A 24,123-nucleotide genomic window follows, 5' to 3' on the forward strand; every position below is an offset into this window, starting at 1 on the left:
GAAGGACTTAAGCTGAAAACTGGACAAGTAGTTACATACACAGACAGTGGAAGTGACCAAGTACACACTGGAAAAATCCTCAGCCGGGCAGGAAAGGCCACTGGAACGCACAAAAACTGGTACAATTTACAGTACACAGAGCCTGAGGAAATTGCTGGTACAACTGGATCAGTGGACTTAGGACAAGTAGACAATCTTCAACTGGGTCCATCTGAACATGTTGAGTTATGTGCAGACTGCCATAAAGAGGACGTACTGATTGTGAATGATGAAGCCTTCATACCTGCCAAACACGCTGAACTCAGCAACCGGAAACAGAACAATGTGTTTGAAGAGGTGAAAGATGAAAGTCAGAAATGCATCTTTACAAGGTGGGTGTGCACACTCAAGGAGACACCAGATGGTGTTGTCCCTAAAGCCAGACTAGTTGCAAGAGGCTTTGAGGAAATGAACACTGAGGAGCTACCAAAAGATTCACCTACGTGTGCTTCAGAGTCCCTAAAAATGATCATGGCTGTTATATGTCAAAAGAAATGGCAGCTGAACTCCATAGACATTGAAGCAGCCTTTTTGCAAGGTAAAGAGTTAACCCGAGATGTCTACATTCGGCCTCCCCGAGAAGCTCAGAGCAAAGGAACTGTGTGGAAGTTGAAGAAGTGTGTTTATGGCCTGACAGATGCTTCTCTGTACTGGTACAACAGGGTAAAGGACATTATGCAGCAGTCGGGAGGTACTGTTTCAAAAGTTGACCCAGCAGTGTTCTACTGGTTGGATGACTCCTACCATGTGATGGGAGTCCTTGCTTGTCATGTGGATGACTTTATCTGGGGAGGTTCGGAAACGTTCTCCATGACAGTCATTTCTCACTTGAAAGCTACTTTTCAAATTGGACGTGAAGAACACAACAGCTTCAGCTACATTGGGATGGAGGTACTCTCTGTAGTGGATGAAATACAGGTGCAACAATGGATGTACATAAAAAATCTCCAACCCATTCATGTGGACCCCACGAGAGCCCCCCCCTAACAGACACTGAATATGATATGCTTAAGTCAAAGATTGGCCAAATATTGCGGGTGGCGAGGCAGAGCAGACCCGACATAATGTGTGACATATCCATCCTGGCGTCAAGTACAAAGCATGCCACTGTTCAGACTCTGCACTGTGCAAATAAACTGATCAGAAAACTGAAGTCAGAGGAGGTGACTTTGAGGTTTCAGTACTTGGGAAAAGACAGCTCCCTAAAGCTGGTGGTGTTCAGTGATTCATCCATGGGAAATCTTCCAGATGGAGGCACTCAAGGTGGGCACCTGATCATGCTTATGGGAGAGGTTGGAAGATTCTCGCCTATATGCTGGCAGTCAAAAAGGATCAGGAGAGTTGTTCGGAGCACTTTAGCTGGAGAGACTTTGGCACTTGGAGATGGCATCGACAGTGCAGTCTTCCTAGCTACACTGTACTCAGAGATCACCACAGGTGACTGTACAAGCAACAATTTGCCTATAGTGTGTGTAACTGACAACCACTCTCTTTTGGATGCTGTCAAATCCACCAAATCAGTCACAGAGAAAAGACTCCGACTAGAGATCAGCAGTGTCAAGGAACTCATCCACTCTGGGACTATTCAGCAGATCATGTGGTCAGCAACTAAGGAGCAGCTCGCTGACTGTTTGACCAAGAAGGGGGCGTCTGCACTCGTTTTGCTGAGGGCTCTCAGCGAAGGTGTATGGCAGCGTAAAAGCTAAATGGACTAAACAACAAAGTTTTTTTTTACTGTTCTACTTTAGTTATTAAAGCTGAAACTTTAAACCTGGCTATCTGTTAAGGACACTAAAAAGGAGAAAAATAAATATTTTCTTAGCACTGTTTTTCTTTAAAGAGAAAAGGGGAGTTTGTTATGTGCTTTATTTCTCACTGCGCATGTGCAAGTTACAGGTTTGTTCTGGGGGAGGAATGCGCAAGTCTGGCGTTGTTATTGGTGTGCTGAGGTTGCAGTAAAGTCATGAAAACCTACAGTTGTCATCGTAGTTATTGAGCCAACAGTAATTCCCCCCAATTTCATAGTCATTACACTCAACTTTGACTTTATGTATTTTAGGAAGTTATGGCTAGGCAGCAGCTATCTGTGGAGGAGAGAAGGAGAAGAAACAGGGAATATCAAAAGAAGCGTAGAGAGAAAACACAGTGATGCAGAGTTAAAGGAGGAATACCTCAGAACGGAAAGGCAAAGATGGAAGAAGAGGGTGGAGGAAAGGAAGATAAAAAATATCAATGACTTGAATGAAAGGGAAAAGAGAAGTCAGAGAAAGGCTTGGAAACGTAGTCAACAAGTATCAAGAGAACGTAAGAGAAAGGGCTCAGATCACCCAGAAACTCCCCCAGACAGTCCAGTGGATCAGGCCATACACAAGCCAGCTTGGAGTAGGCAGGCTATAGCAGGAGAAAGGGAAAGAAAGAAAACAGGAGCGAGATTCTCTAGAGAGATGAAAGCTATGAGAAATAAACTTCAAGAGGTAACAAAGGATAGGAACAGAATGAAAAAGCGTTGGGTATGAGAACAAGCTTGGAATAAAAAAACACAAGAATCCCCAAAAAATACAGAGCAGCTGCTGCGGGGAAGCCAACTCAAAAACCCCTCCATTAAGAAAACTCTGCTGTTCAACAACACACTCATTCATGAATTGAAACAAAACAAGTCTGCCCACAAGAACAAGAACTTGACTCTGTCAGGCAAGGTTCTCATATAACACACTGCGGAAGAGGAGGCCTACTGACAAAAAACACATTCAAGCAATTACTCAGAAGGTTCAGGATTTCTACCATAATGCAGCAGGAATGACAACTGACAAACAGGACACAATCACACGCAAGAAAATAAAGCATCAGAGAATGATTCTGACTGATACAGTATTGAACCTCCACAAGGAGTTCACCAAGAAGGAACCGAGAGTGAAGCTCAGTTATTCATCCTTCTGTGCCTTACATCCATTCTATGTCACAGCACCAAGACCGTCGGATCATAAGACACGCCAATGTCAGTACCATGAGAATGCTAAGCTGATGCTTGAAGTCCTAAGAGAAAATGGTGTCATCAAGTCTAGCAAACCGGAGGATAGTTTTGAACTTGTCTGCTGTTCACAGACAAGCGAGGCATGTCTTCTGCGCTCCTGCACCCGGTGTCTCCACAAACATACACTTCCCACACCACAGCAAGACCAGACCAATGTTGAATGGCAGCAATGGGAACGAGTTCAGGATCAAACAGCAGATGGGCTCCACTTCAACACAAGACTTGCGATGCACAGTGGCACGCTGGGAGAGCTTCTCCAACGATATGAAGACAAACTGAAGACAGAAACAACAACACACGTGTGCTCAGTTCAGAACCAGACCCATGGATTAAAGCAAAAAAAAATCTTTTGACTGAAATGTTTTTTCGAGCTGTAGCCAAGTCATATTCCCAATTTGTAATTTCTGAAACATGTTACAGGGCATTTTACTTGACACGTGCTAAAAAAATAAGATAAGATTTACAGCCTCACCCCACACCATGTTCTCTAATGCAGACATCAAGCTTAAATATTTGACCAACAGTGTTTTACAGGAGGATGATCTGAACAGCTGTTCTATTCACACTTAAAATGTTTTTTGTCTTTTCAATGTAATTTTCAATCTATGAAATCAATCTGTGCCTTTTTTTTGCCAAGCTTCTCTCAAGTTTTACTCTTTCAAATAATCAACCACCTACAGAACTTTTCGGTACGCTATTTTTCTACTTCTTCTCATCATCATTATCATTAATTATTATCATTAATAATATTGTTTAAAGTGAGCCTCTTATCGTTTAACAGAAAAATACATCATACATACAGCAACTTTTGCAGCCTTGTCAGTCTGATGGCGAGTTATCACCTGTCATCACTAACATACTGTTAATAATCAAAGAAGCTCTGAGGCTTTGTTCTATATGTTATAATACAAGATTTAAGCATTGAGCTACAATCAGGCAACATTCATGATTTTGTACAGTTAAACTAACCAAAAGCTTCTTATTGATCATCATTATAAAGTTTCAGGGCGTTCCTGTAACCATGGTAACTCACGGTGCCAGAGGGGAGGGAGAGACGCTGAATGAAGCCGTTTACACAGATACACTCCAGAAAAAGTCCAGACTATAGCTGTTATTTCACAGATGTAGCACACAACAGGGGACTCTCCGTGTCAGACGAGTTCTCACATGCCGACTAAACTCAATTGTTAACGTAGCAGCGCGATGAGTCCGTGTTGAGATCCCGCCCTGTGTGGGTCACAAGAACAAGAAGAACTTTTCTCTCCTCTGCAGTGTCCCTCCAACTCTAGGTTTCAAGAGAACAACCAGGAACTTCTTCCCCACCTCACATGGGAAGGGAGCCCCAGACGGCATTGGAGGAACTGTGAAAAGGACTGCAGACAGCCTTATACTGCGGGGAATGACATTGTAAATGGGAATATCTTCCATGAGATGGTTGGCAGAAGCCTCTGCAGCACTAAGCTCCATCATTACTGAAGCTGACATGCAGCCATACGATGCACTCCTTTCTCAATCACTAAAACCTGTACCTGCAGCAAGGAAACTCCATCAGGTCACACCAACACACCGAAACGACTCTGAGATCCATTGCAGATCACTGTCCTGTTTCTGCAGTGAGCCACAAATGTGCAAGTGTTTCAGCCCAACAATATTCCAGGTGACTGCCAACACACCAAGGGTACAGGTTGAGGATGATGGTCCTATACCAATGCAAAAGAGGAAAGGTCCTTTGGCAATGTTGATGGAGGAAACGGAACGGGAGGAAAGTGAGCAGGAGGAAATGGAACGGGAGGAAAGCAAGCAAGAACCACTGACCAAGAGTGGTCCTGACGGGACTGCGACAGATCTATCTGCTGATGTAGTTCATTGCAGAGATTGGCTTGCGGTCATTTATGACCAGAACTGGTGGTTAGCAAAGGCTGTCACTGTGGACTCATCATCAAGATGTGGAAGTGGAGTTTTTCCACCCTCATGGGCCCAACACACAATTCTATCCAAAAGGAGGTGGAAAGGATATGTGCTTCATACCATTTGACCATATTCTGGTCAAACTTGTGGAACCGTCATCACCAGGTCGTGTAAGCAGGACGAGGGAGATATACAACCTGTCTGCTGAAGTCATGGATTTCATAGAGGAGAAACATATACACCATATACTTCCTGATGAAGCTAAATGAGTGGTGGAGTGATGTAAAACAGTCAGGGAATACTCACAGGGGTTCACAAATTATTATTATTATTTTTTGAACAGTCCCGTTTCTGACTCTGGAACTTTCAGCTCTGGTGTTAACCAGTGTGAGTGACTCGTCTGCTGACAGCCTGTCAGCAGCAGGAGAGATGCTCTGTGCTGCACAGAGCGCTGTTCGCTTATTCATCAAAGTTTATTAATATTGAACGTGTCATCAGTCCAAATTGCATCAAATTCGACCTTCTCCTCAGCCATCCTTCTCTATTGCTACCAGGCTGCATGTGTGACGATACACACACAGGCCATAGACTGCATACACAGACAGTCAGGCGCTAACTTAGCTAGGTCATGTAACGTGATTAATGGTGCGTTGATTATTCTTTAGCGTGTTATGGTTTCCATATTAATCACATGCGTTAACGCGTACTTTTTTCTACAGTCTATGGTTAACACGTTAACTTTGACAACCCTACATTTTATATAATTTAGTCTGTAAAACCGCTAATTTAGCTAACGTTAGCGGTTAGCATAAACAAAGTGTTAAGGTGCAGCGTTGGTCTAAGTTACTCAATAAGTCTTAACTTCCTTTCATGTGACTGGAGAGCACAGACTCTCCCATTGCACAAATGCCTCCTGGCATTTTGTCATCTCTTGCTCTCTCTCTTTGAAGGGGGCAGGGCGGGGTTACACACAGACTGGCAGGTCGCAGAGAGGCTCAGCGGAGCCCAGGCAAAAAAATCTCCACATAAGGTTCTCTTACTGATTTTATTTCTCCTTGTAATAAGCAAACTATCCAGTCTGATCCCAATTTTGTGAAAAAGACAGAGTTATAATGTCAAGCATTTTCAAGCACTTAAACTAAAATCCAAGCACTTTTCAGACCTTGAAAACACAACATTGACATTCAAGCACTTTCAAGGATTTCAAGCACCCGTACGAACCCTGAGTTTATGGAAAAGAGACTGTAAGACGTAGTTATTCATTTATCTGTTCTTCACGTCCAATATACAGTTTAGTTTACAGAAGAATATGATCTATATTATTTTATTAGTGAGGGGCACTACATGACAGTTAAATATGAGGTCAGTGAGGAATTCTATCTTCTTGCTACTGGAAATGATTTCTTTTTTACTTATGATGATTATTAAGGGGCACTTTTATTAATGATAGCCTATTGCTAATTCAACATGTTTCTTATTGACTGTTTGCCACAGTGCTCACTAGGGCTGACCGATTTATCGTTTTCTGATCGAAATTGCGATTTCAGACAACGCGATCATGTGATCGCCAAAGCTGCGTTTTTTGCAGCGCTCCTGACTGACCCAGGATCTGTTGTGTCAACTATTTTACACATACATGCCGTCTCTCTACCATCCTGCCAAGCTCACCAATCAGAAGCGGCATGCTACTCGTGGACAGGTCACGCTAACCAATCAGTATTAACCTGTTCCTTAACGTGTTCTGAAATGGCTCCAGCTGGACCAGAAGCGGAGTTAGGGGATTTAATCCCGAAGAAAAACAGCACGTTGGTCATTTGGAAGTATTTCGGGTTTGAGACGTGCACCAGAAACAGGTACTGTGCAAAACCTGTCGTGCTAAAGTTGCAACATCCAGCGGAAACACAACCAATTTATACCGGCACTTGAAAAATCAACACAGGCATTTGCATGACGAGTGCATGACGAAAAAGTCTGGTGAAAATGATACTCAGGCCCACTGTAGCAAACAGACTACAATTACAGCATCTTCTGCCAGAGTAACTCCGCATGATAAGAGCAGCCACCGGGAATTGTTTTGTATTTTATTTAAAAGGAACTTGGGGCAGGATCAAGAAATAAGACTCAATAGTGACACGACGGCCTTTGTGGCTGTTAGGGTAACTGCAGCCATCAGCCATGCATGTTTCTTGTTAATAAATACATTTGGAAGCAATTTTTAACTTTAGTTTTCATCCTTGCATTAGAGTAATATCATTTAATGTTTTAATGTTACTGTACATTGTGAATATTGCACTGAAGCTTGATTTGAAGGAAATCGTGAATCAAATCGAAATCGCAATACCTGCCAGAAAAATCGCAATTAGATCTTTTCCTAAAATCGTTCAGCCCTAGTGCTCACAATTGTTATTTGTTATCTGTTCTTCACGTCTAATATACAGTTTACAGAAGAATATAATGTATTATTTTATGAGTAGGGGACACTAGATGACAGTTTAAAATGATGTCAGTGATGCATTGTACATTATTCCTACTGGTAATGACTTTATTTTTTACTATGATGATTTGATATTTGATGACATGTAAGTAAACGTTGTATGATGTTAGATCTTTTACACATGAAACAGTATAAAAAATGAACAAAATTGAATATTCAACATTTAACAGCATGTGTACTAAGAATGCCAGATAATGATTTAAAAGCTCTAAATACATATTAGACCAAATAAATAAAAATTTATTTGCTTTTTATTGTGTCTGACAGCGTTGACAATAACTGGAAAAACGCCTATTTTATGAAAAAATTACAAAATGAGGAGGTTGCATCGGTACATTGCTGAACAGCCAAGACCTTGGTCTATAATGATATACCTTCAGATTTTGTAATTTAACCAACTTTTTATTTTCAAAATTAAAACCTGTTTTATCCAAATTCCCAAGAATCATTGAAAGCCACTGGACCAGTTCTAGGTTCTGATGGAGTGGGGCGACAGGTTCAAATTAAACCAGAGACCAGGTTCTTTAAAATTAAAGCCGGTACTTTAAAGTCAACAAGAACAATAAACATAACAGTGTTCAGACAGTGTCTAAGGTATCCTGCAGGTATGGGTTAGGGTTGGTATTCACTTTCCCTTTTTCAGGTTTATTTTCCTAAATAAGAAATATTCTTCCTTAATAATTCATCCAGGTAGGATGATTTAAATTTTGTTATGTTAGACCGGTCTGTGACTAACTATCTCAATTTATGGTAATAGGTTGCACCTATTTTGGTTTCCTTATTTTTCTATTAATTCCATAAGTAGAAAAACCTTTTCACCATTTAAAGGCATCTAAATCCAAATAAAGTGAAACAATATTACACCTTAAATTACAATATTGACAATTATGAAACAGAATGTAAACATGTAACACTTCAGTTCAAGTTCAATAAGTTTAAGTTCAGTTCAGTTATTGTTCCAACTCAGTTCATTTCAAAAGAAATATCTACAACACTCCTACCGCTCTGGCAGCGAGTTTACCAGTAATCCATCCGGCAAATCCTCATTGAAGCGATGAATATGAAGGTGAAGATGAAGATGTCTTTAAGGAACGTAGTCTGTGGGTTTGTTCGCCATCTTGTGTCCCACGGTCGCGTGCGTACGTGCTGTCTCCCGCACCGAGGGAGAGTGTCTCTCTGGTCAAACTTCATTCAGGAGCAAGCAAAAAAACCTGACCTGTACAGCAGGCCATAAACAAAATAAATTACTCTGTCCATGCAAATGAAATAGCCTTTTACAGCGAGTTTAAATCATAATGTAATGTACATAATGATGTAATCTTTTTACATGAAATAAAACTCTTTGGTCGATAAACCGCAGACTATTAGCCGCTAAACAGTTTAGCTAAGGCTAGCTCTCTTTGCTAGACCAGTCACTCATTCAAGTGCAAACAGTACAACGAAGCATCAATAAAACGAGCTGAAACTCACCAAAACCGCTGTGGCTTATTCAAACATGGTCCTCATGAAACACCAAGTAGATGGGTATTATTTTCCAGGCGTTAAACCGTCAAACTGTCTTTGTAACTATTTCACTCCTTAATTTCTCTGCTTCTCTCCCCTCCCCCCTTCGATCTCAGCTCTGCTCAGCTCTGGCCGGAGCATGCGTAAACACGGGCAACGGGTGCCTTAAAGGGGAAGCGTCATCACATTTCTTAAAGGCATTTTTAAATCATTGCCATTAAATTATTGCCGAATCTGTGTTAAAGCAACACTAGGTAGTTTTTCGACCTTAAAATAATGTTTCTAAACTCAGTTAAGTGGTAGAAAAACGGTTAATAGGATGAACGATGACGTCTCTGCAGCCTGAGGGGGGTCGCGCCGGCAGAAACCGCACTGTGTAACTTCCCAGAGCGGGTTTATTCGTCAGTGGATTTAGCCAGCAGCTACTTGGATTTTTTCGTAAACCAACGCCATAGCCGAGCCAGCTAAAAAGGCCAAGAAGGTATTGTCTGAGGAGGCGAAGAAAAGAAAAAGAGAAAGTGATAGAACAGAGCCCGGACACGGATAAATACTGGACTAGCTTACACTCGGTGGAGCTGAAAGAAGAAATGGGTTTCAAGACTGATGGCGACCTAGCCTAGCCTTGATGCTACTGGATTTGTAAGTCATATATTACATATATACATATTTATTATCTTACCGACTTTTACTTTGAGTTGATTTGTTGTTATGTGGTGTTCATTGGGGCACTATTTGTCCACAGTTTATAACCGTAATAAAGCCTGGAGATAATCTAAAGCTGTCCGTTTTGATAGCTTGCACGTTTTCATGTAGCGACTGTAAACGATGACTAACTTACTAAAACACTATGAACATCTTGTCTCGAAAAGTTGCAGATTCCTTAGTTCATGCAGATAATCAACATAATTGTTGAACAGTGTGGTCGGGAGGTAACGTTAGGCTATTGTTGTTATCGGTAACGTTAGCAGGCTACTTACTGTTGTCGTACCGAGTTGGTTGTAGTTATTACACCAAACACAATGTGAACTTGCGATTGTATTCGGTAACTCCCAAAAACATAGTTATATTTTCAGATGTTACTGAACACATTCATTTCATTCATTCATTTTTTCAGACGATTTCGTGATTCGCCCGCTCCGTCAACAAATTCACGTGTATTCATTTTCCCCAGGGATGCTCATACAGCAACAGTATTTACGACACTGGTAACAGATAATTGCGCTTCTCAACCAGCTGGGGGTAGTAATGAGTCCAAACTACCTAGTGTTACTTTAAGTGGCTCTTAATGAAATGTATGCATTTAATCCAAAAACATATTGATGCTTCTTAACAAAATAACCATATTTATGCTTTTAAAGTAAATATTTATATTGTATCTATTTTCCTTCTCTGGGCTGTGGACCATCTTGGATTACACTGTAATACTGTTGCGGTAAGTGAAGACCAGTCGTGTTCTACAAAGTGTTTTACCAAAAGAGTGTGTGCGTTTTTCTTTTTAGAAATATTATATCTGTGTTGGATGAACCTGGTAAGCATTGTATTACCTGTTTCACCCACATATTGCATTCCGCACTGTTTACGCTTTATCAGGTAGACACAGTTTTTTAAATGAACATTGCCATATTTGTGTGTTTGAAAAACATTGTTATTTTGATGATGGCGCACCCAGGGTTGGTGCTGAAAAAATTCTCTGTGCCATTTAGGTCTGGAGTGAGAATGTGTTTTAATTTTCAGAGTGGCCTTTTATTGTGGCCAGCCTAAGGCACACCTGTGCAATATTCATGCTGTCTAATCAGCATCTTGATATGCCACACCTGTGAGGTGGGATGGATTATCTCGGCAAAGGAGAAGTGCTCACTAACACAGATTCAGACAGATTTGTGAGCAATATTTGTGGGAAACGGTCTTTTGTGTATGTAGAAAATGTTTTAGATCTTTGAGTTCAGCTCATGAAAAATGGGAGCAAAAACAAAAGTGTTGCGTTTATATTTTTGTTCAGTGTATATTGGTATAGAGACTGTCTAAATCCATTGTAAATAAGAATGAGCTTAAAGGGATGTGAATTTGTTTAACCTTTTCTTAAAAATCATATGTATTTTTGATATAACCGGCATGCTTCGTCGAGAGCGGATTAAGATGAAAATCAATGAACTCAGCTGTATAGTAGGTTTCACTGCTGCAATCAGACACAATGGGCTTGGCTCCCTGGAGGGATTTCCCTTGGTTTGCTCCACTTAGAAGGGTCCTTGTGGATTTTAGGCAGCATATTAAAAAAATCTGCGTCTAGGCTCTAGGCCCAGAATATGTTTTTTGTTTGTTATTGATACATTTTTTACTATATAATGATTGAATAATCTTATCAATAAGTGGTATAGTATCTCTATAAATTGGCTTTTTCAATTTAGAATAATACGTTTTTTATCATGCAATTGTCTATATCCTTTCCACAGGTATTGTTCCCTATCCATAATAACCACTGCACTACCTTTATCAGCTGGTTTGATAATATTTTTGTTATTGCTCAATGAAAAGAGTGCTTCAAATTCCCCATTGGTAAGGTTCTGTTTAACCCAGCCAATTTTGTCAATTAAAGCAGTGATTTCAGGAGGCAGGGTTAGGTTTGGGGAAATTGATACCCCCTCCCGAAGGAGAAGGCGGTGCACTCTCCATCCACCCTTGAGACTACCCGTAATCCTGGTCACCCACCTTAATTGGAATATAGGCTATAATGAACTGATTGGTTATTAATAAAACTATAATTACGTTATATGTATGTATATTATTTGCCCCACTTTGACCATCACATGTGCTAAGGCATCATATGCTGCAGCCCGTGTCCTCAGATCTTGAGCATCACATGTGCTGCAAGCCGTAGCGTTTTTCCACAGCCAAATCCTAAGTGTGGCGCTCTGTGCAGTGCCCCTGGGCGGCCACAGGAGGGGGCAAAGACAGCCATGCAGACAGCCAGACTTGCAGGCAGGGTCAAAGGTCAAAGCTCTAGGTATTCAAGGAGTATCTCATTTTTCTTTAGGAGTGGGTTCTAGACTAACAGAAACTTGTGATCTGTGGTCACTTATCTCCATCTAGTGGACAAAACAAGCCATTGAAGCCACCTTAGGAAGTGACCACCATTAGACTTACACTCAATTAAAAAGCAGTGATTTTGACCTCAAGTCAAATGGAAATGTAATCAATGGAACCCAAAGACTTAGCAGAAGTAAAGTGTTTGTTTCATCTTGGACATTTCCTTTGGTTCTGTAGGCACGTCCAAACTATTCTACAAAGGGCCGAGTGGCTGAAGGTTTTCTTTCCAACCAAGCAGCAGCACAACAGACTTGACTCATTTCATCAGCTGATCTCAGACAGCTGATTGGTCAGACTGTGTGGTCTTGGTTGGAGGAATAACCTGCAGCCACAGGGCCCTTTTTGGAATTGTTTTTGACATGTCTCTGGTAGAATGAAATGCATTCCATGGCGCCTGCCCCCCTTTCTCTGTCTTAAGCATTTATTTATTTGTTTGTTTTTTTTCTTGTAGCTGCTATATGGCAATAAATTTCTTCATCCTTGTGACAAAGAGCACATCGTCACCTGGCTTTGCACACATGGCACCACGCACTTTGGATTGAGTGTGACTACAAATGCACTTTAATAATTGCACAGACCCTTTAAGAGGAGCAACAGCACTTTATTGGAGATTTGCAAAATACATTTTAACACATTGCTTTTTTGCGCATTTGTATGGATATGTTTACCGTATTTATCGAGTGTTGGTCGCCATGTTTATTGTCCTTTGTCGGGTCTTGGGTTTGCTGGTGGGTGCTGTGTGGGCCACGCAGCTCCACCTAGAGCAGAGGAACATAGGGTTAAATGTGCATATTAAATGTGTTAATTGCTTAAACAAGGAGCTAAGCTAAGAATGTGTATTGTGTTGCTCAATAAGTATGCATTGAATAAGTCAAGTGCATTGTGTACTCACCAGTCTTTTGTCTTCAGGGTGTGCAGGCAACAGGCTTCCCCAGGAAACAGACACCGCTTTTATAGTTTTGGGGGCAACCAAGTGTAAATTGGTGTGGGGGTGGTGGATGTGTGTATTGTATTTTAGTAAATGTAATATGAAGTGGATATGTGTATTTTCTTTGTTAGTGGAGGTAAATGAGGGTGTGTATTAAGGTTACCGATTATGTGGTGTAAATACAGGAATAAAAATGGGGGGTTAAACATGTTGGTAGGCAGTGGATCCCAGTGGATGGAATCTTCCAGGGTCATTAGCTGTGACACCCTATAAATAGGTGCCATTTTGACAACCTGTGTGACGTGGTTCTGATGTGTCTATGCTGTTTGCTGAAATGGATGAATAAAGAACTACCTCTGTGACCCACCTCAAACCTGCCTGTGGATCATTCTTTGCTGTACCTTCAGCCGTAATTGTGTTCCTTCTCACAATCCTCATGCCTGGTGATACAATTATCCCATATATCATTATGGAACGTTTCACATGCAGTGCGCATTTTATGTATGCCCTTTTCCTGCAGTAGCAATGTTTAAAGCCTTTGTTTCTCAAATGAGTTTAAGAAAAGACAGTGCCTTTGTGTTTTTCACTTTTTTTGTAACCCTTTCTATGTCAATCTAATGTTAACAAGAGAGGCAGGCAGGCAGGCAGGCAGACTCATTTCTTGAATTTCCCTCGGGATAAATAAAGTATCTATCTATCTAGACAGACGCTTAGTCCTAGACTTCAACTCAGATAAACTGTTGTGATATGTGGTCACTTGCCTCCATCTAGTGGACAAAAGAAGCAATTACACTTACAAACCATTAAAAAGTAGTAGTATTAAAAAGTAGTCACTTTGACCATCAATTCAACACAAAGACTATAGTTAGCAGAAGGAAAGTGTTTCAGTATTTTATCATGGACATTGCCATTGTTTTTTTGTACTGTATAATAAAATGCATTCTATGTTGCCTTTCCCATTCTGTCTAAAGCAATAACTTATTTATTCATGTAGTCCTTCATTTTTTTGATATATATTTATATATATATATATATATATATATATATATATATATATATAAATATATATATATATATATATATATATATATATGTTGAAATTATTTATATGGCAATGAAATTGGTCATCCTGATGTCTGGTGATTACAATTAGCCCATATATCATTAAGGAATGTTTCACATGCATAATTTTATGCGTGACTTTTTACTGCGGTAACTTTTCAATGTTTAAACCCTTTGTTTCTCCAATCAACAAGTTTAAGAGAAGACCCTTTTCGTAACCCTTTCTAGGTCTATCTTATGTTAATAAGACTTCAAGGTGTTGTCCTTTGTAGCAAAAACATTTATTTAACACATGACGCTAAACTACAATAACAACAACAAATGAGTTAACACTAAACAGCAATGAACCAATGCAACACAAGCCAATAACAGGCAGTCTTCACAGCATCCCAACACAGGTCTTTTTTTTAGTCGTCCAGCCAATCTAGGTCCATGCCTTTGCCTTTGAAGGACGACCGTCTGACACCGTAGTCCCAACACAGCTCCTCGTTGACGGCTATGTCTCTCGTGGCCAAGAAGAGGACAATGTCTTTGGGTCCGTCCGGAAAGTTCAACTGCGTTACCACAGGCTGCACATTGAAGGCCTTGCCCGAATGATTCAAGCGCCTTCCAAAGGTGTCCTTGCCGGGGTGACACTCGCAGGGGAATGTCTGGGAGTCGACGAAGAGCTTGGTTCCAAGCCTGCCCTTGATGAAGAAGAGGTAGCACATCGCTCCCTCCTCCATTTCGTCCGGCGATGGGAAAAGGAGAGGCAGTCCTAGTGAGACACTAAGCAGCTTTTCACAGACAGCATACAGTATCTGTTTGACAAAGACAAAGCCAGTGCCTACTGGCGACATGCAGCACACGCTTTTCCAATTGCATGCGCCTCCACTTGTGGTAATAACTCCGCTGATCTCCAAATCCGGCACTGACAATGTCATCTTTAGAGGGCGCGAGGGCACCGACCGTTACGGGGAATTCTTTTAGGTAGGCGTCCCATTCGTCGTCAAATGGCCATTTCGCTGACGCAGAACTGCAGGAAGAGAAAAGCACACATAGCAATCAGGCAGTTGTGAAGTCGGATGTGTTGACGTCAGCACTGAAACTGACAATGTTTACCTTTGGTCCCGGGAGGACGTCCCCGGCGCCTCGGCTGTACCGGACGGCGGATTCGAGCCGAGGAGGAGAGGGGAAAAGAAAAACAGGGACAGAGAAAAAGGAATTTTTAAGTCAGAGCTTATGTTCAGTGGTTGCAATATGCCTTGTCTGACGTGAAGAACAAACCAACTAACAATACTAGCACTAGTAATTACCAGTATATGGTCGTGTGACCATGCGACAACTGCTCGCCCGTTTGGAGCCTATGGCACGCCTCCTCCATCCAACCCTCTGCCATCTCCAGCAGACGCTGGTGCTCAGACCGGACCTTCCCCCCGATAGATAGATATATATACTTTATTGATCCCAAGCTGGGAAATTAAAGTGTAGCAGGAGCATTACACACACAGACAATGACAACACAATGAAATAAAAAGAATGACCTAGACATATTAACATAGCAATATAAAATGTAATATAAAAATGTATATATAAAAAAATATGTATAAAAATGTATAAATAAACAGTATTGACGTGTAAATAAGCAGTATTGATTGTGGTGCAAAATAAAATATAAGGTGCAGTGAACAGATAAGGTGCAGAACAGTGTACAAACATATAAAGTGCGTAGAGACTGTATGTTATTACCAGAGTTTTAGCTGTTATTGTACAGTGTGATGGCATGTGGCAGGAAGGATTTCCTGTATCTGTCCCTTCGACAGCGGAGCTGAAGCAGCCTGTGAGATAAGGTACTCCGCTGTCCGTCTACTGTGTGATGGAGAGGGTGCTGATCATTGTCCATGATGGATAAAAGTTTCTTCAGCATTCTCCTCTCCACCACGGTCTCAAAATAGTCCAGCCTGAGACCAAGTACGGGGCCAGCCTTCTAGCAAAGAAAATAGCGCTGGCAACAACAGACTGGTAGAAGATCTCCAACATCTTGCTGCACACGTTGAAGGATCTCTGCTTTCTCAGGAAATAGAGTCTGCTCAATCCCTTCTTGTACATTGCCTCAGTATTAGTTTTCCAGTCCAGTTTGTTGTCGATCACCGCTCACAGGTACTTGTAGTCGTCCACCTCTTCCACCACCTCCCCCCTGATCCGTAGTGGCTGTGAAGGCATCTTCTTCCTCCTGAAGTCAATCACTATCTCTCTGATCTTGTTGACATTCAGTGTCCTGTACTCCCCCTCCTCTCCCTCTCTTATACACCAGACTACAGCTGAGTCGTCAGAAAACTTCTCCAGGTAACACGACTCAAAGTTGTACTGAAAGTCAGTGGCGTATAAGGTGAAAAGGAAGGAAGAAAGCACAGTTCCCTGTGGAGCTCCTATATCACTGACCACCACATCAGACAGGACATTGCCCAGACAGACGAACTGTGGTTTGTCTGTCAAGTAGTCAGTAATCCAGGAGCTGACATGCATCACAGATTCATAAAGGCAATGTACATTTGAGACATACAAAAAAAAGGGTCACCTTAAATGTTAATCAAATCATGAGCATAACCAACCTCGGCTCTGCACCCTGCACACCCTCCACTGGTTCACCAACGACAAAGAACCCTTGTTCTTGAGGTGGTCAACCAGCGACCGGCGAGACGCCTCATCCGGAACCACGGAGGACATTTCCTGGTAGTCCCAGCATCTACCAACCCTCGTCCACTCTCTCTGAGACTGCTTTGCCCAGTTCAATTCGGCATCCCGTTCTTCCGCCGTGTAGTCCTTCATGCACGCCCTCCTAAGGTGGACGGACAGTACACTGTACCCCCTTTTGCACTGTAGGCAATACACCAGTCGCCTGTCAGGGCCCTCCCTTCCAAAACAGAGGTGTGAGAGAGAATACATTCATCAGATATCGGCATATGCACTACCTTCTCCCAATTGTAATCAGGTGAAGTCTATAGTCACAAGCACATGCGTCTTCTTACTTACATCTGTCACAACCAATTGCAGAGACTTGCGTTATCTGTGAAAACACAACGCACGCACGCACACAAAGTTAAAGAAAGAAAAAACTTGACGCAGAAGCCAATTAAACAGTTTTCCAATCGTCCTCCCCCCCCACCCTCCCCTCCTTTACATTGAATAAAATCCAAAAGTAACACCATAAAGTAGCAATTAAGTTGATGCTGATGCAAATTAAGGTAACATCTTACGTCTTACATCTGCAAATTAAATGTTAGAACAATGAATAGTCCTCTTACCTGCTCTCGACGGATTGGCCCTCAGCTCCGTTCTCAACTAGCTTTCAACAAGCCATCTTCGGACTGGTCTCCTGAGCCATCTCCAGACTCATTTTCAGAGCCACCTTCGGAGTCGACTCCGGGGCCATCTTCGGAGTGGTCTCCGGAGCCATCTCCGGAGATGTCTGTGGTGATTCCTCTGTTGCCTCCCCTTTGGAGCCATCCCTCTGCCGGGGCCATCCCTCCACCTGAGATGTCTCCAGAGCCATCGGTATGGGCAGGAGAAGGCACTCTGCTGGTGCCTGCCGTCCAGAGCCATCCCTCCACCGGAGCCATCCCTCCACTGGAATGTGCTCCGGAGCCCTCTCGGGATGCATCCCTGGAGCTATCTCCAGAGCCATCTCTGGAGTTGTCTCCGGAACCTTCTCCGGGGACGACTCAGGAGGCGGGGAGGAGGTGATGGCAATGTTTTTGCCTCTCACAAACTACGCCGAGGAGGATCCCTATTCATCTCTGGAGTCGTCTCTGGAGATGTTTCCAGGGTCGAACCCATCTCCAGAGACGGCTCCAGATTTGGATTTTGGAGTAAGTAGATAATTTTTAAAAAAAAAATAATTTTCAATGTTAATGTTTCAGTTTCAGTTTTAAAATCGTTGATTTATAAGTTTTAAAATTGTTCGTGTATATACTGTTTATAATAAAATATTGTTAAAATGTGTGTAGTGTGTGATTTATTTGAATCCATAACAAAATTACAATTTATATCTTAATAAATACTTACCTTTAAAATATTTAATACAACCTGAAATAGTGAAATTCATACTTACCCTACTTGTTAAAATTACAATACATACTTACCTTTAATTGACAAAAATATATTAATACTTACCTTAGAAATATTTAATACAACTGGCAGAGTCCATGTGGAGGTATCTAACTCTAACTAACTACATCTAACTATAACTAACTATATCTAACTTAACTAACCCTATCTAACAATACAAAAATCTAACTATACAAAAACAAGAAAGGAAGCCAATGCTTGTAAAACTAAAAAAAAGCAGTTAGAATGAGGCAACACGAAGTGAGGTGGCCAATCAGAGGCCGGTTAAGGTCAAAGGTCAAATGGGAATCAGGGTTAGCGTTTGGGAGCATCGCCCGTGCTGCAGGACGTAGCGGTGTGTGGAAGTTATCTCTTGTAAAAATGACTGACACTGACTTCTTGTGGAGGCTCTTTTATTTTCAGGTCTTCTGTGATAAACACGCAGTAACACACTGGGTTGCCGGAACTACTTTCACAACGGCTCTGTGTAACCTGTGAGACTCAGATCACTGCGCATGGAAGCATACACAAAACAGTCCCTTATTACTACACTTACATGACATCTCCCCTCTTTTGAGTCGTAGACATGTATGTAAACAATAAACAACACCTGCAGTCTTTTCTTAAAGTAAGTAAACAACAGAGGCAGGTCAATAATAGGAGAAGATAGCAATTAACCCATAAGTCCAATTAACCTTCAGTATTAATCAGCAGAACACTCAGTAACTTGTAGCATATTAAATGATGCTTCACTTGTAAGCCTTTTTTTCTTTTAACAAGGCAGGAAAATACTGTAACACTACTGTAACAAGAATAACAACAACAGTGCACATCAACATTCACTTTTTCTTTTCCCTCTCTGAGGTGATGGGGTAGACTGCCCATTCACCTCCATAGCTGCTGGAGATTATTCTGCTCCATTTGTTAGCAAGCTATGTGTTAAGTAAATACAAAGTCTTTGAATCTATCAGGAGGACGGATGACTCCTCTGGAAGTCACCTGAGCCTGATCATGTCCCCCAGGCTCCACTGGTACAGTCTCTCTGACAGGTGAATCTGGTTGTGAGCACAGGGGTGATGGTGGTTGTTCACTCGCCTGCGTGGTCTCTGTCTCATCTGGCTGTTGAACAGGGAGGAAGGTTGAGCGCAGGTGGCGCCTGTTCCTCCGCAGTGTTCCACGGTCCGTCTGGATCAGGTAGGACCTTGGTGTTGTGTGTGGTTGTTGGACTGTCCCTGCTGTCTCCCATTTTGACTCTCCGTCGAGTTTCACCACTTCTCTCTCCCCTCTTCTGAGAGGTGGGAGTGCTCTGACACCGTGGCGCCTGTTGTAAGTGCGTCTGTAGTTCTCCTTCGCCTTGGCGTCAGCTTTACGCACCTTTGTGAAGTCAGGCCATTTTGGGGCGAGGACTTTGTCAACTGTGGGCAGAGTTGTCTTAATCTGGCGGCCCAACATGAGCTGTGCAGGGCTGGCACCCGTGGCTTGTAGCGGTGTAGCTCTGTAACTCATAAGAGCCAGGAACGGATCGGCCTGTCGAAGAATCTTTTTCGCCGTCTGAATGGCCCTCTCAGCCTCACCGTTGGACTGGGGGTAGTAAGGGCTGGAGGTGATATGTTTAAAGTCATAAGCAACAGAAAAGCTTTGAAATTCCTTACTAGAAAACTGTCGGCCGTTGTCAGTGTATAGCTCATCTGGACACCCCCACCTGGCGAAGATGTTCTTCAGACGCGCACAGGTGGTCCCACTGGTCATGTCGGGTAAGTGCGCTATTTCCAAGTAGCGAGAAAAATAGTCAATGACAATCAGGTAGTTTCTCTTTTCATACTCACAGATGTCGGCTCCGACCTTCTGCCATGGCCTTTGAGGTAGCAGTGTTGTCATCAGAGGCTCCTTCCTCTGTGTCGGTCTGATTTGCATGCATTCAGGGCACTTTGTCAGCAATTCTTGGATCTCCTTCTCTAGTCCGGTCCACCACACACTCATTCGCGCCCTCTCGCGACACTTAGTGATGCCCTGGTGCCCGTCATGCAAACGGTGGAGTATGTCACCTCTCATACTGTGTGGGATAACAATTCGATCTCCATACAACAGAAGTTCCTTTGAGGTTGACAGGCTGTTACCCCATTGGTGATATGCTCTGGCCTGTACTGGGACGCTGCCCACATGCTTTGGCCACCCATGTGTCACCAATTTACTCACCACCTGGAGGTCACGGTCAGTGCTCGTCTCTCGCTTGATCCGCTCCAGCTTGGAGGGCGACACTGGCCATGCTGCGTGAGCTGCATCTTCAAACACTGAAACATCACAGGTTAGTTCTGATATTTCACTCTGTATTACAGTTAATGGTTGTCTGGACAGTGTGTCAGCTACTGTCAATGTTTTCCCTGGCACGTACTCTGCAGTGGGGTTGTATCTCATCAGACGCATAAGCAGGCGTTGGCATCTCAGGGGAACCATGTCGAGGTCTTTGTTGTTGATCAGTGGGGCTAGTGGTTTGTGGTCGGTGTGCACTGTGAAGCTGTCTAATCCGTACAGGTAGGTGGAGAATCTCTCGCAGGCCCAAACGACCGCCAAACACTCTTTCTCTATCTGCGCATAGCGCCGTTCTGCATCAGTCAATGTTCTGGAGCAAAAAGCTACGGGTTTCAGTCCCTCGGCATGGCGCTGTAGCAGTACGCCACCCAGCCCGAAGCTACTTGCGTCTGCGCTCACTATTGTGGGTTTGTTTACATCATAGAATGCAAGTGTGGGTGCTGTGGAGATGAGTTGTTTCACCTTGTTGAAAGCGTCGACTTGTGCTGCGTCCCAGGTCTATGCCGCGTCAGTTTTCAGCAGGTCGTTGAGGGGTTTTAATGACGTCTGACAGGTTGGGCAAGTATCTACCCAAATAATGAACCATACCCAGGAACCTCCGGAGGCCTGGCATGTCATTTGGTGGCTGTAGCTCTGTGATGGCACTTACTTTTGAGGGGTCAGGGCGGATGCCCTCTTCATCGATGAGGTTTCCCAGGTAGTTTAGCTGCTTTTGGCGCAGGCGGCACTTTTTGTCATTGAGCTTCAAGCCTGCCCTCTCCAGAATCTGCAGGACATTCTGGAGTCTCTCTTCGTGCTCTTTCTCATCCCTGCCATGGACGAGAATATCATCCATGTACACCTCGACCCCTTCCTGGCCTCTGAACAACACCGACATCTCCCTCTGAAAAATCTCCGGTGCACTGGAGAACCCAAACGGGAGCCGCTTGAAGAAATACCTCCCCATGGGAGTGATGAACGTGGTCAGCTTGGCTGTTTCCTTCTCCAGCGGGATTTGCCAGAAGCCGCTAGCCGCATCGAGCAAGGAGAACACTCGGGACTCGGCCAGCCGTGGCAGTATGTCATCTATGGTAGGTAAGACGTACCTCTCCCTTTTAACTGCCATGTTCAGTTTCTTTAAGTCAACGCAGATTCTCACATCAGCTGTTCGTTTGGGGACCGGGACCATCGGCGCGCACCACTCCGTTGGTTCTGTTACTTCTTCAATGACGCCACACTTCACCATTCTCTCCAGTTCAGCTTTAACTTTAGGGAGCATGGGTGCGGATACTCTCCTCGCAGTGTTCACGCTGTACGGTACAGCATCATCTCGCAGACATATTTTAACGGGCTTTATCTTCAAGATGCCCACATCTGTATCAAACGTGCCTTGGACTTCATCCACTCTTTTCACTAGTCCCATAGCCACTGCGACGGCTCGGCCCAAAAGGTTGCTGCAGCTGTTTGTTTTGACGACATGTATGATGAACTTGTATTGCCGGCCTTTGTATTTTGTTAAAGCTGTGAACTGTCCCAAGCCATCAAGTTTCCCCCCTGGGCTATCAAAGTCCATGTCATCGCTTGCTAACTGGGGTAGGTATCTGAGCTTGTGGTAGGTTTCATCTGATATCACACTGGTGTCAGCGCCCGTATCTATCTTGAAGGTCACAGGAGTGTCTCTGATGGTTAGTTTAACAGTCCATGGTGTATCAGTGTCTGCAACGTAGGTGTACTTTGTTTTGATCTCACCTAGAAAATGTCTGCCACTGTGATCGGCCTCCTGCCCAACTGTGGTTACTTCGTTCACTCTAGCAGAGCGACACACAACAGCGAAGTGCCCAGTCTTCTGGCAGTTCCTGCACTGTGCATTTCTGGCTGCACAGGCTGCATGTTTGGGGTGATCCTTACCGCACCTGAAGCACTTGATCTGTTTCCCCTCTCCGCCGCGGTGTCCCGGACCCGCGGTGTGGAAACTGCTGCGTCTTTTCCCCCTTCCTCTGTGTGGATGAGCGGGAGTCCCGCGTGCATGCGGTCGAGCCACTTCGCTGAGGTAGCTAGCATCGGCGGAGCTAGCTTTAGCCTGCTGGCTTATTTGCCCCTTTACCTGCTCCGACTGTCTCACAATCTCCACTGCTCTTTCCAGTGTCAAGTCCGCTGTCAACTGTAGTTTTTCCGATAACTCCTTGTCCACAATCCCGATGACCAGTCTATCTCGAATGTTCTCTATGTTCGCCGGACCGAACTGGCAGGTCTCGGCTAGCTCGTAGAGGGTACGGATATACTCCTCTGCCGATTCACCGTGCTTCTGCGCTCTGAGATAAAAACGAGCCCTCTCGTGGATAACATTCACTTTCGGGACGAAGTAGGTGTTTAACTTTTCCAACACAGTCTCATAGTCGTCCTCATCTTCGTCTTCCGTGAACACAAAAGTATTGAACACTTGCTCGGCCTCCTTGCCAAGTGCATAGAGCAGCGTGCTAACCTGTACATCCCCAGCTTCCAGGTTTAGCTTCGTAGCCATGCGATACCTTTGAAAGCGTTGCCGCCACTCCGGCCACTGCTCCGGTCGAGTAAAGTCCAGTTTCTCGGGAGGATTAAACTTCGCCATGATCCACGTCCGAGTCGCTTTACTTCTGACACCATGTGGAAGTTATCTCTTGTAAAAATGACTGACACTGACTTCTCGTGGAGGCTCTTTTATTTTCAGGTCTTCTGTGATAAACACGCAGTAACACACTGGGTTGCCGGAACTACTTTCACAACGGCTCTGTGTAATCTGTGAGACTCAGATCACTGCGCATGGAAGCATACACAAAACAGTCCCTTATTACTACACTTACATGACACGGTGTTTCACAGGCAAGACCTAAGTGTGGCACTCTGTGCAGGGGGGCAAAGACAGACAGACGAGGCAGCATAGGTGCTGGAGCCCGTCTCCTCAGGTCTCGCATCACCTGTGCTGTAGGCCGTAGCGGAGAGCTGTAGGATAAGAGGTTTTAGCAGGAGTGCACCCCGGTGCAAGACATTTTTGATGAATATCTTTTGACAGGAAGGTGCCAGAGGGATGGGAGGCAGGGTTAGGGTTAGGGGGGGTTAGGGTTAGGGTTAGGATAAGAGGGTTAGGGTTAGGGTTAGGGGTTAGGGTTATGGGGTTAGGGTTAGGGTTAGGGTTAGGTTATAGGGATGAAAACCACCGGAGTCACCCCCTGACAAGAATGTATTTGTTAATAACTTTTGATAGGGTTAGGGTTAGGGGGTTAGGGTTAGGGTTAGGTAAAGGGTATGATAACCAGTTGAACAAATGTTCGATTCGCGTGTGAACATTTTAGAGCGATGGGACCTTGACCTACCCCGCCAAATGTGGCTACGAGGATTCCGAATCTGTCCTGGATTTGTCTGTACGACCTTCCTGGGCGGAGCTATGGCGATTTTAAATCTCCCATTTAAAAGGAATGGGAAGTAGGGTTAGGGTTAGGGTTAGGGGTTAGGGTTAGGGGCGGGGAACTGATCCCGTCTCCAACCTCCGGAGACTGGGAAGTCGTCCCGTCTCCGGTAGGAAACGGGAGGTGCTCTCTCCGTCCACCCTCCTCTCTGGTCCTGGTATGGCCGGCGCGCCGGCCGGCGTCGACCACCCCGTTGGACCAGGGTCCAATCCTCTTCATGGTACCCACCCATGAGGTGAGTGCAAAATAACTTTTT

The sequence above is a fragment of the Pagrus major genome, chromosome 21 (assembly GCF_040436345.1).
Source record: "Pagrus major chromosome 21, Pma_NU_1.0".
Classification (NCBI taxonomy): Eukaryota; Metazoa; Chordata; class Actinopteri; order Spariformes; family Sparidae; genus Pagrus; species Pagrus major.